A 12052-nucleotide genomic window follows, 5' to 3' on the forward strand; every position below is an offset into this window, starting at 1 on the left:
TCTAAGGCTATATTATTTCCAACAGAGAAATCTCTCAACTAAATGAGTAAGTAATATAAAGACCTCTTCAGACCTAACAGATTCCTCAAAAACGTACCTCTCATTCTTCTCGAGAAGTCATTGGAGAAAGCATTCCACTGAAATAAGGAACAAACCCAGAAAGATGTATGTGCGTATATGTGTGTGTGTGCACATGCGTGTGTGCACCCTAACCTAACCTTAACCCTAACCCTGAGTAGGTCGGAAGAGTCCAGGAAAGATTTCTTCAAGAAGATGAAAATGCGGTAATACCTACTATGTTTGAACACACTGCACAGAGATGGAGGACAGTGGAAGAGACTTCGGGGGTGAATGTCGATGTAAACATACATGGGAGGCTAAACAAATAAAATAACAAGAGGATTACCAATTCCAGAGGAAACGCAGTTATGCAAGAGAGAAATATAAGTCAGCTGTTAATAGCATTGACATCATCTTAATAATATAAACACTGAATATTGATCTGGGCCAGACTGTGATATAACTATACTGGGATGATAGGGGGCAACAGGAGGTGTCCGTGATGGTTGTCAGGTGGAGGTGAAGGGTAAAAGAACTAAATCCTCAGCTGCTATAAAGGGAAGTCAATATATAATGCCTAAAACCAAAATAATAATAATAATAAAACCAAAAAGTGCCAAAAGCATGTCACTTAAGGACATGGGACCATAGTAGCTCATCCATGTTAAGAGCCACCAACAATTTTTCCATCCCTCCACGTGCAAGTCCATTTCCACTCTTTTGAATCTGGGAGGACCTTGTGACTTGCTGTGGCCAATGGTATTGGCCAGAAGTAGCAGTGGGTGACCTCAGGGCCTAGGCCTTCTCCAAGACCTCTGCCTTTCAGCTTCTGTTTTCACCCCCTCGGCAGCTGGCTGCCATGGGAAATGTCCAGGTACCCTGCTGGACCAGAGGCCACCTGAGGAGAGAGGATCCCTGGGGGATGAGAGACTCTGAAGGAAAGGGGAGAGCCCGGCCAGCCCTCGGCCCTTCCAGCCACCCCGCTGTGCTCCAGCCGTGGAGCAAGGCTGACCATGACCAGCCTGGCCAACACCTCGGGAAGCAGAAACCAGCCATCCCTGCCAAGCTCAGCCCGAATCACAGGGTCATGAACAAATAAACATCTGTTGTTTGAAGCTACAGGGTTTGCGGATGGTATGTTCTAGGTAGAGAACTGCAAGAAAAGTCAATGCCAAAAGAAAATGCAAAAAATGTTCTCAGGAGGTTGCCTCTGGGGACTGGGAAATGATGAAATGAAGTGGGTTGGGCAGGAAACTGCTGTTTTTCATAATAAATGTGATATTCTTTGACTCTTTAAACTGTGTGCATCTCTAACTTTGATAAAAATAAGAACTAAAGTCAAGCAAACAAAACAAGGGAATGTGTAAGGGAGATAAAAGTCAGGTAGACAAAAAGAAAAGTGCTCGGGTCCAATGGATGCTGACCACCAGAAAAGGTCCCCTGCTCCAAAGAGCCAGCAGGCAGAGTTCACCCTAGAGCGACAGCACAGAAGGTGTGGACTCGCAGCCTTCACTAGCTGGCACAGAGTAGGTTCTGACAAATGTCACACTGATCAGAACAAGTTCCGGCGCTTTTAGGGGCCAGGCGGAAGGACCGTGGACAGAGGCGAGGCTGAATTTAAACTTCTCTTCCAAGCCGGGCTCAGCACTGCTGTCCACTCTGTATTGTCTCCACCCTGATGCAGGCCCAGCTCCTGCAGCGTGATCACTGCTAGAACAAAACAGTGCGGTAGCCTACAGGCTACTAAAAATACTTGTAGGTTATTCCAAATAGTACAAGACATTTATTTTGATTACTCAGCTGCTTTCTGAATTTTATGTTATACAGCAATAGGATCCCTTTTTTGGTTCAATGGTATAGGGTTTTTTTTTTAAGTCAAAATTGTAAAGACAGGGCTTCCCTGGTGGTGCAGTGGTTGAGAATCTGCCTGCCAATGCAGGGGACACGGGTTCGAGCCCTGGTCTGGGAAGATCCCACATGCCGCAGAGCAACTAGGCCTGTGAGCCACAACTACTGAGCCTGCGCGTCTGGAGACTGTGCTCCGCAAGAGAGGCCACGATAGTGAGAGGCCCGCGCACCGTGATGAAGAGTGGCCCCCGCTTGCTGCACCTAGAGAAAGCCCTCGCACAGAAACGAAGACCCAACACAGCCAAAAATAAATAAATAAATAAATAATTTTTAAAAAAATTTAAAAAAAAATTGTAAAGACATAAAGTGACTCCAATTTGTGGCACAACTTGTAATTCTGATGCTTTTCAAAAACTTGCTTTTCTGATAAGGAGATATGATACCCTTTTCCTTCCTTTACCATTCAACAAAATTGAAGGGATTTTTTTGGTAACTTTTACCACTAAATTGGTAGTGGAGGCTAAACCAGATTTCCTCCAGCAGGCCCACTTCAACAACTTAAAAAGTAAATAAATGTGAGACTCAAAATGTTGACCCCCACATCTACCACTCACAGTAACTACAGGGGAGGTGACATGTCTCCCCTTCTCTTATGAGGGACCTTCTCATCTAATCACCTTGGTCAAGTAGAGTCAGGATGAGGACTTGAATCCCTGCCCCAGATTTTATAAGGACCGTGGAAAGGTGTCAACCGCATGGGTCATTTGGCAAGAAAAACTAATGCCGTCCATTTCTCTGGAGACACACACACGAAATAAGTAGTCTTTGTTTAAAAACCAAACCAAACCAAACAAAAACTGATATAGCTGTTTTGTTCTGAAATCATTTAACTTTATGTTTAGGTTATCCAAACAATTATACCAAAGTAACATACTATAATTAATTACGAATGATGGACCAAAGTTGAGCTTAAGAGACAAAGTTCTAGAAAACTTTGTATTTGATTCTCTCTCATCTCCCACATCGAAATGTCCTACCTGAAGGTTTCAGGGTGGCCCTGATGCACCATTTGCCTCTAATTACTATTAGAGCAATGTAACCTGAAACATGAAATATAATTTGAGATAACGAATCAGCTTGAATCTCCCCTCCAAAGGAAAATATCCCTGTCCTCAGCCATCTCCTCCTGTGTCCTACAGCAGCATTTATCTGAACCTCAAATAAGGCACTTTTCTCCTTCTATCTTGAATGCCAATTGTTTATGCATAAGTCTTACCCTGCCCAACAGACTGCAAGCTCCTTGAGGACAGGGGCTACGTACATACTAAATATCTGACTATATTTCAATAACATTCTAAACGAAGAATATTTAACTATATTTAATATAAAGAATATTTGAATATATTTAAATAATATACTACATAAAGAATAAGTGAAAGCTAGTAAGGACTTGGTGGCCTAATTTTAAATAATGAATAAAATAGAAACGACAGCTTAATAGAAAATTAACATTACCAATGAAATAGACATGATGTCATATGGTTAAAAACACAGACATACACATACATCTGTCCTCAGACTTATTTACAGATAAATTTGTTTTATGTTTTGACTCTTTGATGTCATATCCTTACTGGACAAAACTGGACACTGGATTTGAGATACAAATCTTTAAAAACATTATGTCACCATCAGTAGGTACCTGAACAATAGTGCTCCAGGAAAATTAGTGCTCCTAAGCAAATTAAAGGTATTTACATATATTTTCTAATTTCCTAGCATGATCATAACAAATGAGAAAATGGTACCATTTTCACTATAGTTACAAACTTCACTGTAAATATGGTCCATGCATTTTCAGTAGGGCTGATTTCTGACTACATGACAATAACACAAGTGATGGCAGCTGGAGATGGACCAATAGTAAAACTGTTTCCCATAAAGAGCACAGTTTTCTCCCATCCCCCAGGTCTTTGTACCACACATTTATAATTTGAAAATTACTTTCATTTCAAAACCGAACTTTTTTCTTCTTGGTAGAAACTGTATCACTTGATTAACTTAACATAAGATGGTTCATAATTGGCAATTACGTTCTGCCTGGAGGAAGCAGCAGGTTATAACTAAACAGTATTCTAACACCTAAAATGTCTTGAGTTCTCCTTAGGTGCTAGACACCATTCTAAACAACTGATCTATACTAACCTACTTAATCCTCAAAACAAACCAACAAAACAAAAATAAAACCAAAAAAAAGGCATCCAGTAGCTCCCCCATTTGACAGATGAGGACACAGGGGCCCCAGTAGGCTAAGTAGTTTGCATGTGGTCACCAGGCCCTCTGATTTCAGAGCCCACACTCTTCACCACACTAAAATTGTCAGGTTCAACTCCTGGGAACACTACATATAATTACATTTTATGAAATGGCTACATTTTAAACTATATATTATTAACTATAAATTTGGATTATTTTGCCTTTGAATAATAAAATGTTTTATATATATATATATGTGTATATATATATATACATCAGCTAGTTTCCAAACATTTCTATGTCACAAGGAAGTGAGTTACACCCAAAGAAGTGCATCTATTTCCACAAACCAATGACAAGTTAGTTTTTTCACACAGAAATGTAAAATGTCCAACCTCTTAGGCAAGTGCATATGACTTCATGTGATACAAGGTTATAATCTCAAATGACTCAGGAAGTATAAAGGAGTCATTTAATATATCCAAGTCCAATAAATAAATAAATGTTTAAATCTCCTCCCATGCTGAAAAACATATTTCCTTCATAGTTTTTAAGAGTATTGATTGACTATTTGTGATAAATTCAGGGGTTAAGAAAGCTCCTAGGATCTCTTTGGAATTTTAAATTGGATTACTAATTTCTCCTTTCACTGCTATATAATTACAAAGGTCGCTTAAGCAATCAGCAGGACCTGTTCAAGGTAGTATTTTGGTTTGGGCCCTTCAAACATCATTAACTTAAAAAGAAATCAAATCACTGCTTGATTGAAAAGTTACCCCCTGCAAGCTTTGGATTGTTGGTGTGGTTAGAAACTGTGTTATCAACAGTGAACACTAAAATACTTTCTATGAAGAATGTCAGTATCTCCCTATCCCTTGTTTAAGATGTTTATTTACTACTACTACTACTATTATTTTTTAATTATTATTATTACTGATCACCTACTGGTGGTTACAGTCTGTTCTTGAAAAGCAATTCTGACAATGTTTCATTGTCTCACAGCAAACCTGTCAGCAAAACAATGCAGGGGCTGTTTCCAGAGTCCATGGCTTTAGGGAGCCATTCACACTCATTCAATCAATCACAAGAAAACCTCCCGGCAGATAAATTCTACAAAAAGCAGCAACCCTGGAATCCGCCTTATCTCTGCAGGAGCTCCAGCCTAGAGAGACTCCTCCAGTGACTGGCTGAAGAGCACAGCAATTTCTTCAGACCTTTGATGCCAGGTTATTAAAGTCTAAGCCCAGACAGTAGGACCTTTTCTACCTTGCTCACTCAGTATCTATGGATTGTGGCACACAGTAGGTACTTAACAAAGCTGGGATGATTGAATGAAACATTAGGGTGTGGCTAGGAGGGAGCCTAAATTAGAGGTGTTACATGTGGATTCTGGAGTCAGACTGTCCGAATTTGCATACTAATTTCCCCACTGACTAGCTTAGTGCCCTTAGACAAGTAACTCAGCCTCTCTGAGTCTAAGATTTCTTAACTGTAAAATGAAGAAAAAAATAATGCCTGGTATGGCAGGTGCTCAATAAATGTTAGCTATTACTAAAGGGAAAAATAGTAAGTGGGGATATTAAATGGCCCATCAGTCGTGCCTAAGAAGTTGTTTGCAGTACTAACCACGGTACAGATCAACTTGTCCCTGGCTTTTATCTTCCAATTCACAACATTGTTCCCTGCCTCCAGGCCACAGTCAGGAATTCCACAAGCTGAGAGAGCCTGTGCCTTCGGAATGGCATAGGAGCAGAAGATGGAAAGGCAGGACCAGCCTGGTAGAGCCAACCCCACAGTGCAGGTAGACTTTTTTCACAGATGATCACTTTGATGACCTAGAACACTGTCCCCTGGCCCCCAACTGCCTGATTCTTTTCACTCTGATTTGCCCCCCAAAAGCAGAAAGGCTGTCCTCTGCCCACTCTGGGCTCCTCTCCTAGCACCTGACCTCTTTTTCCCATCACGCGGAGACATGTGGACCAAACTGTCCCCCTGAGAGATCACTCATGTGCTGGGTTTACCGGAGGCAAAACAGACTTTTCTATCACAAAATTTAAATGTCTATTTTCCCATTTGAAAATTAACACTTCAAAGGCCATTTAACTTACTTTGGCAGCAGCCACATCAACAGTTTTAAAATAATGTTTTAATGAGAATAAGCATTAATTCAGAAAATTAGACACCTAGTTATGCTATAGCTTTAAAGCTATCATACTCCAGCTTTTCCCATCCACACCATTATTGCTGGATAAGCCGCATGGTTGGTGGGGGGGAGGAGTGGTAAGGGGATGGGAACAATCTTGGAAAATTGCATAGGAGACCACAGGGAAGATCTATACTTAGCAATAATTAAACCTCAGACTAAGAATGTCAAGCATCTTCAAACTAACAGTCAAAAGTGTAATTGGATTGCAAATTTGTCTTCCAGAGGAAGGGCAGCCCCAATTCCCAAACAGTGAAAGGAAAAAGGTCTCACTTTGTTTCCATTTCCCTGCAGAAAACATGATTCTTTCAACGTTAAATGCAGTCAGCCCTTACACGCGTGCCTGCTTATCCCAGTTAAGGACAAGAAATTTTAGACACTGGGAAAGCAAAGAGACCATGGGTCTGGGAAAACAACAGGCAGTAGGAGAAGCATATTGCTTACTAGTGCATTTTAAAAGTATTATTGCCAGACAGCATTTCAGAAATGTTTACGTACAAAAGCACAAAAATAAGCAGCTGGACACTATGTTTTGAGGGCACCAACCTCCTCCTTGTGTTAAATTAGAACAGTGGTTTGAATCACTGTGGTCGCGTGGTTGTTTCCGGCCGTCTCTTAGGTAACAAGTGCTGCTGCATTAAAACTCACCAATATTCCCAACTTCCAGGACTAGAAGTGTGGTTTCTTAATGACACACCTAACTCTAGAGGAGTCAGATTCCTTCATAAAGAATGTGAATATTTATTAGAAACCATGAAATTTATGGTGCAGTACAGCTAATTGAAAATGTAATTAGAAATAAATTAAAACCAGCTTCATGTTTTAATCAGTTTGGAACACTTCAAGTATTGCAGCAACAAGGCAAGTAATTTTCTTCTGGAAAATATATAATGATGTCATTATTTTGGTACTTGTGACTCCAGAGATGGAGGAAATAGAACAGAGACAGATATTTGCTGAACGCAACAGATAGGTGGCGCTGTGGCTCATGGCAGACCTGGAATTAGACTACAAAGGCCTGGGTTTTTACAAAGGCTATATCCCAGGTTTAAACATCAGAATTGGAAAGTCAAACAGGCACCCTGAAAAGGTATTTGTCTCGCATAGTAGCTGAATTTCTGCTTTGGCAGATAAACTTCTGTAACTTCTAAGATGTCCACTAATTTTCTATTCGGCTAAAGAATGTTTTACCTTAATTTTAAGCATTTGCAAGGCTTGTCACTGACTTCTATTATTTAGGGAAATCAAATTCTAATGAAATGTTGGCTTAAACATAATGATTTAATAGCTATACGACGTAATCACGAACCCAAGGAAGACTCTGCGTTGGTTACCTATGGCAAATCATCAAAATAATTCTACATGGTAAAGGCAGCTTTCCTTTTTGGCTAAACACATACTCTGCTTGGCTTCAAAGGTCTTGTGTCCAATTTCTTGGTTCCACCCCTTCCTGGCTGCTGCACCAACTTCGAGTTACTTGGCTACTTAATTGCCTGAGATTCACTTTTCTTCTAGTCCAGAGATGTCTAGTCCAGGATCTGCTCTCCTAGGTCTCTCCAAGCCTCACAGGGAAACTGGCAAAGCTTGTCTTTAGATGCCTACCATCCTCCTTGTGGCTGGTTTCTATTTCTTCCAGACTCCTTTTCCACATCTATAATGTAGGGGTTAAAATACCTACCTCACAGGGTTGTTGAGAGGGTTCACCGATGGAGGGCTTACAGAGAGTGGAGCACAGGGGCTAGCACTTAGTAGGTACTAAAGAAGTATTACTGCTGCCCCCCTTCCGCATCTCACAAACCAGACAAATAAATGCAAATTACATGGCAATGGTTGGTAAGCAAACCTCTCACAGAATATGTTGTTTTAAAAGAGGCCTTCAAAGTGACTAGTCTACCCAGGGATTCAGTCCCTCAGCTCCCCTCTCCCACTGGGGCAGAAGGTAAGAGGGGCCTTTGAAGCAGTGCCCAGACCACAGAGAGTAAGCAATAAACCTTCTCCAGGGGGTCTGCAAGCTGGTCTAGAATGCAGTGTAAACCTCACACACACGCAAAAAATATGTTTAGAACTTGTAGGTGTGTCTTCCTCTGCAGATTTGAATTAACGTTGGAAAAATACCCAAACTGTAGTAACAGTCACTGACCCAGTCAAAAGCATAACAAGATTTTCAGAGTTTCGGAACACACATGGGAGCTGATGAAATGAGTAGCTGGCTTATCTTTCCGAGAGTTCAAAACCTTCTGGCCTCAGTGACCAGCAATGAGAAGATTAACTGGCTAAAATGATGGTAACTGAGCCCCAGAGTAAAGTTTAGCCGCGTGAACTCTTTCCTTTCTGGGAGGATCCTTCAATCAGTGCTAAGGAAAGTGCTCCTTTCCTAGAAGGTAACTGAGAGAAGAGAAACCGAGATGGAGAGAGAAGGAACACACACCACTGCCTTTTGAAATTCTCTAGCCAGAGAGTAGTATCCTGTCTTTTGTTTCTCTGGCCCTGGGGCGGGCCCCATTCCACCTGGTGTTCTGTCCCCTCCCTACCCTGGGTCTCCAAAGGAGGACACAGAACTCCCTTGGAAGGAGAGCTAACTGGCATTACCGCTCCGGAGTGTTCAGCGTGAACTCCGTTTCAGAGAAACCTAGAGCCAAAAGTTACTTTCCAAGTCTGTGGGGCTCCCGGGCCGCCCGCCTCGGTCAGCAACGCTTGCAAGTCAAAGCGGTCGCATCGCGTGGTCTCGGGCGACTGGAAACTCGGTCCCCGCGGTCAGATGGCATTTCGCACCCAGCCCCCTCACTCAAGCCTGGCCCGCGCGGTGACAGAAATGTGTTATCCTAACGCAAAACCAGGTCTCCAGTCTTGTGTAAACACCGCGCCGGCCCATCCCCAAACGGCTCTCTTGGATGCCTCCGCTGTAATTATTTATCTCACATATAAATCTGGATTCTGCTGACAAATCTTCGGGTTTCTACTAAACACAGGCTGCCCTGAGAAGCCCTTCTCCTCGCGATTCCGTTTAAAGGTATGATAACATCTGACACTTCCCTAAACCGGCCCGCACAGGATACCGCCCGGGGGACTGTGTCACCCCTGAACACACGTGGGCACAACAACTCCGCAGGCGGGCACATGGAAGGGACGCGGAACCCAGGACAGTTATTTTCCAGTCAGTGGGTCTGATGGAGAAAGATGCCAAACGCACTTCCCAAGCCAGCTGAACTCCGCGGGCACCTAATCATTGCCAGATGTGGGGAGGGCGCACCGAGAACATCCCCGAGTCCCAGAGAAAAACCCCGGCCAGCAGCCCTTCGACTTCTTGGACGGCGAAACGGCAACAGCGGGGAGGGAGAGGACGCTGGGGAGAGGGGGGAGTGCTCCAGAGCGGAGAACCGACTGGGGCGGGGGGGGGGGGGAATGATGATGCCTCCACTCTCCTGGGCATATTTTTTCAATTAAAAAGTTGGGAACTGGAATCTGTAAACAATAATTTGGGGCTTCAAACTACTTTGTAGAGACAGGATGGGGAGGGGAATACTCACACGCTTCAAAACCCCAACCTCTAGGTCTCCGGCGGTACCCGACTCCGGAGCCGGGGGCGCCCCCAGGGTGCGCGTACGAACCAAGCACCGGGTGTCCCCCGGGGTTCCGCGCAGAGAAAGTCCGCACCGGATGCACCTCGCCCCCTCACGCGCTCCCCGAAGCCCGCCCTACCTTTCATGGTGGCCGAGGAGACGCACAGCCAGCCGGGGAGCTCCGCGCCGCCGAGGAAGTTCGCGCTCGCTGAGCAGCGTGTCAGTGAGCGCCCATGGCAGCTGCGCCGCGCGTCGGCCGTCTGCGCTCCAGCCCTCCCTCCCCGCTTGGCGCTCTGTGCCGCGGGGCCGCCGCGCGCGCCGCTCACCCCGGGCGGGAGGCGCCGCTCCCGCCAGCGCCCCTCCCCCTGGCCCGGCCGCCGGGGCGCGCGGGCCGCCGCGCCCACGCCCCCCTCGCGCCCTCCCGCGCCCGCCCCGCCCGCCCGCCCGCCCGCAGGCCAGCGCCCGCCCGGGCCCCGTCGCCCTCGCCGAGCTGTCGCTCTCCCGCGCTCCCCCGGTTCTCTCTTTTTCCCATTGGACAAGAAACGGGACGAAGTCGGAGGAAAGCGGCTCCCGAGGGTGGTCAAGTGCTCACCCTCGGGGTGCACGGAACGTGCGGCCGCTGGGCTTGTTTCTAGACCCCTGACTACCTAGACTGTGGGGTGAGAGGGCTGGGAGCAGCAGCGTCACGGGGACGGCGGAGTTAGCTCGTCCCTTCCCCAAAGGGCTCTGGGCACGGAGGGTTAGAGGATCAAACAGGGGGCGAGCGCTTCCCCGAGGCTCCAAGTTTCCAAGTGCGCTTGTTGATGCCCCGAAGGGACACAAGGGACAGTGCTCACTGCCACCCGGGGAGAGCTGTCGCCAAGTTCGAAGTCACCATTAGATGATCTCCCTGCAGAGCTCGGAGCAGGATTACAACTCTTGGACCTTCAAGAAGAGAGAGACAGAGACTAAAAAACCCACCACACTCCCCTGGGTTGGAAAAGTCCCCCTTCTACCCACCGCCCCTGAAATGATCAGGTTGACTCCAGTTTTACCAGGAAAGGAGGCTGGGCTGTTGAGCAGATTCATAATGAGTTCCTTTCATTGTGGCCCATCCTGTTGCCCCACAGTGTTTATCTTTCCTTTTAGAAACCCTCCTAAGCAGACCCATTGCTTTATTGCTTTCCTGCAGAAACTAAGTGGTGAGTGGAGCTGGTGGGGGGCGGGGCGGGGGGCGCTGCGGAGGAACTTTCTTCCACAATGGTGAAATGACAGATTACTTGCGCTCTTGTTAGCATACCAAAAGAAATACAATTCTGGCACGGGCAGTGGTTGCAGTTTTTCCGATTTCCTCTCCTGAGGACTTGGTAACACAGTGTAACCAGTCCATTGATTCATTCTAAACAGGGAATTCTTTGCTCTAGTAAAAGTCGGTGCCCAGAAATGAATACATTCTAAAATATTTCAGACTCTCCATTCCAGAAGCTTTCTATTTAGAACGTTAGGGGGAAACTTGTACATGACTGGCAAAGAAAAAGACAAAAACTGGCAATTTTTTTTTCACTTTAGGGCTTGATGAAACTCTAGGGTCCCTGAAGTTTACTCTGGAGATTTGCTCCAGCTCTCACCAAGGTACCTGCTTTGTTTTGCATGTCAAATGAGAGTCCCTGAAGAGGCCAGAATATGGATTCTCAGCCCAGAGCTTACTAACTAATGTTGGGATGGAATAAGCCCATCAGTTTCTTTGCATAATAGTTTCTCCAACTGAAAAATGGAGAGAATTTTGGCCCCAGTATTTGAATTGAAGAAAATCATTTAAAATACCTAAATTACAGCTGTGACACCGAAAAGTCAACAAAAGAAAAAAATAATAAATTGGATTTCATCAAAATTCAAAGCTTTTGTGCATCAAAGACACTATCAACAGAGTGAAAAGGCAACCCACAGAGCAGGAGAAAATGTTTGTAAGCCGTATATCTGATAAGGGGTTGACATCCTGAGTCTGTAAAGAACTCCTAAAACTCAACAACAACAAAACAAATAACCCAATTTAAAAACTGGGCAAAGAACTCAAATAGATATTTCTTCAAAGATGATATACAAATGGCCAATAAGCATATGGAAAGATGCTCAACATCACTAATCA

Source organism: Leucopleurus acutus (assembly GCF_964270905.1).
Source record: "Leucopleurus acutus genome assembly, chromosome: 13".
Taxonomy (NCBI): domain Eukaryota; kingdom Metazoa; phylum Chordata; class Mammalia; order Artiodactyla; family Delphinidae; genus Leucopleurus; species Leucopleurus acutus.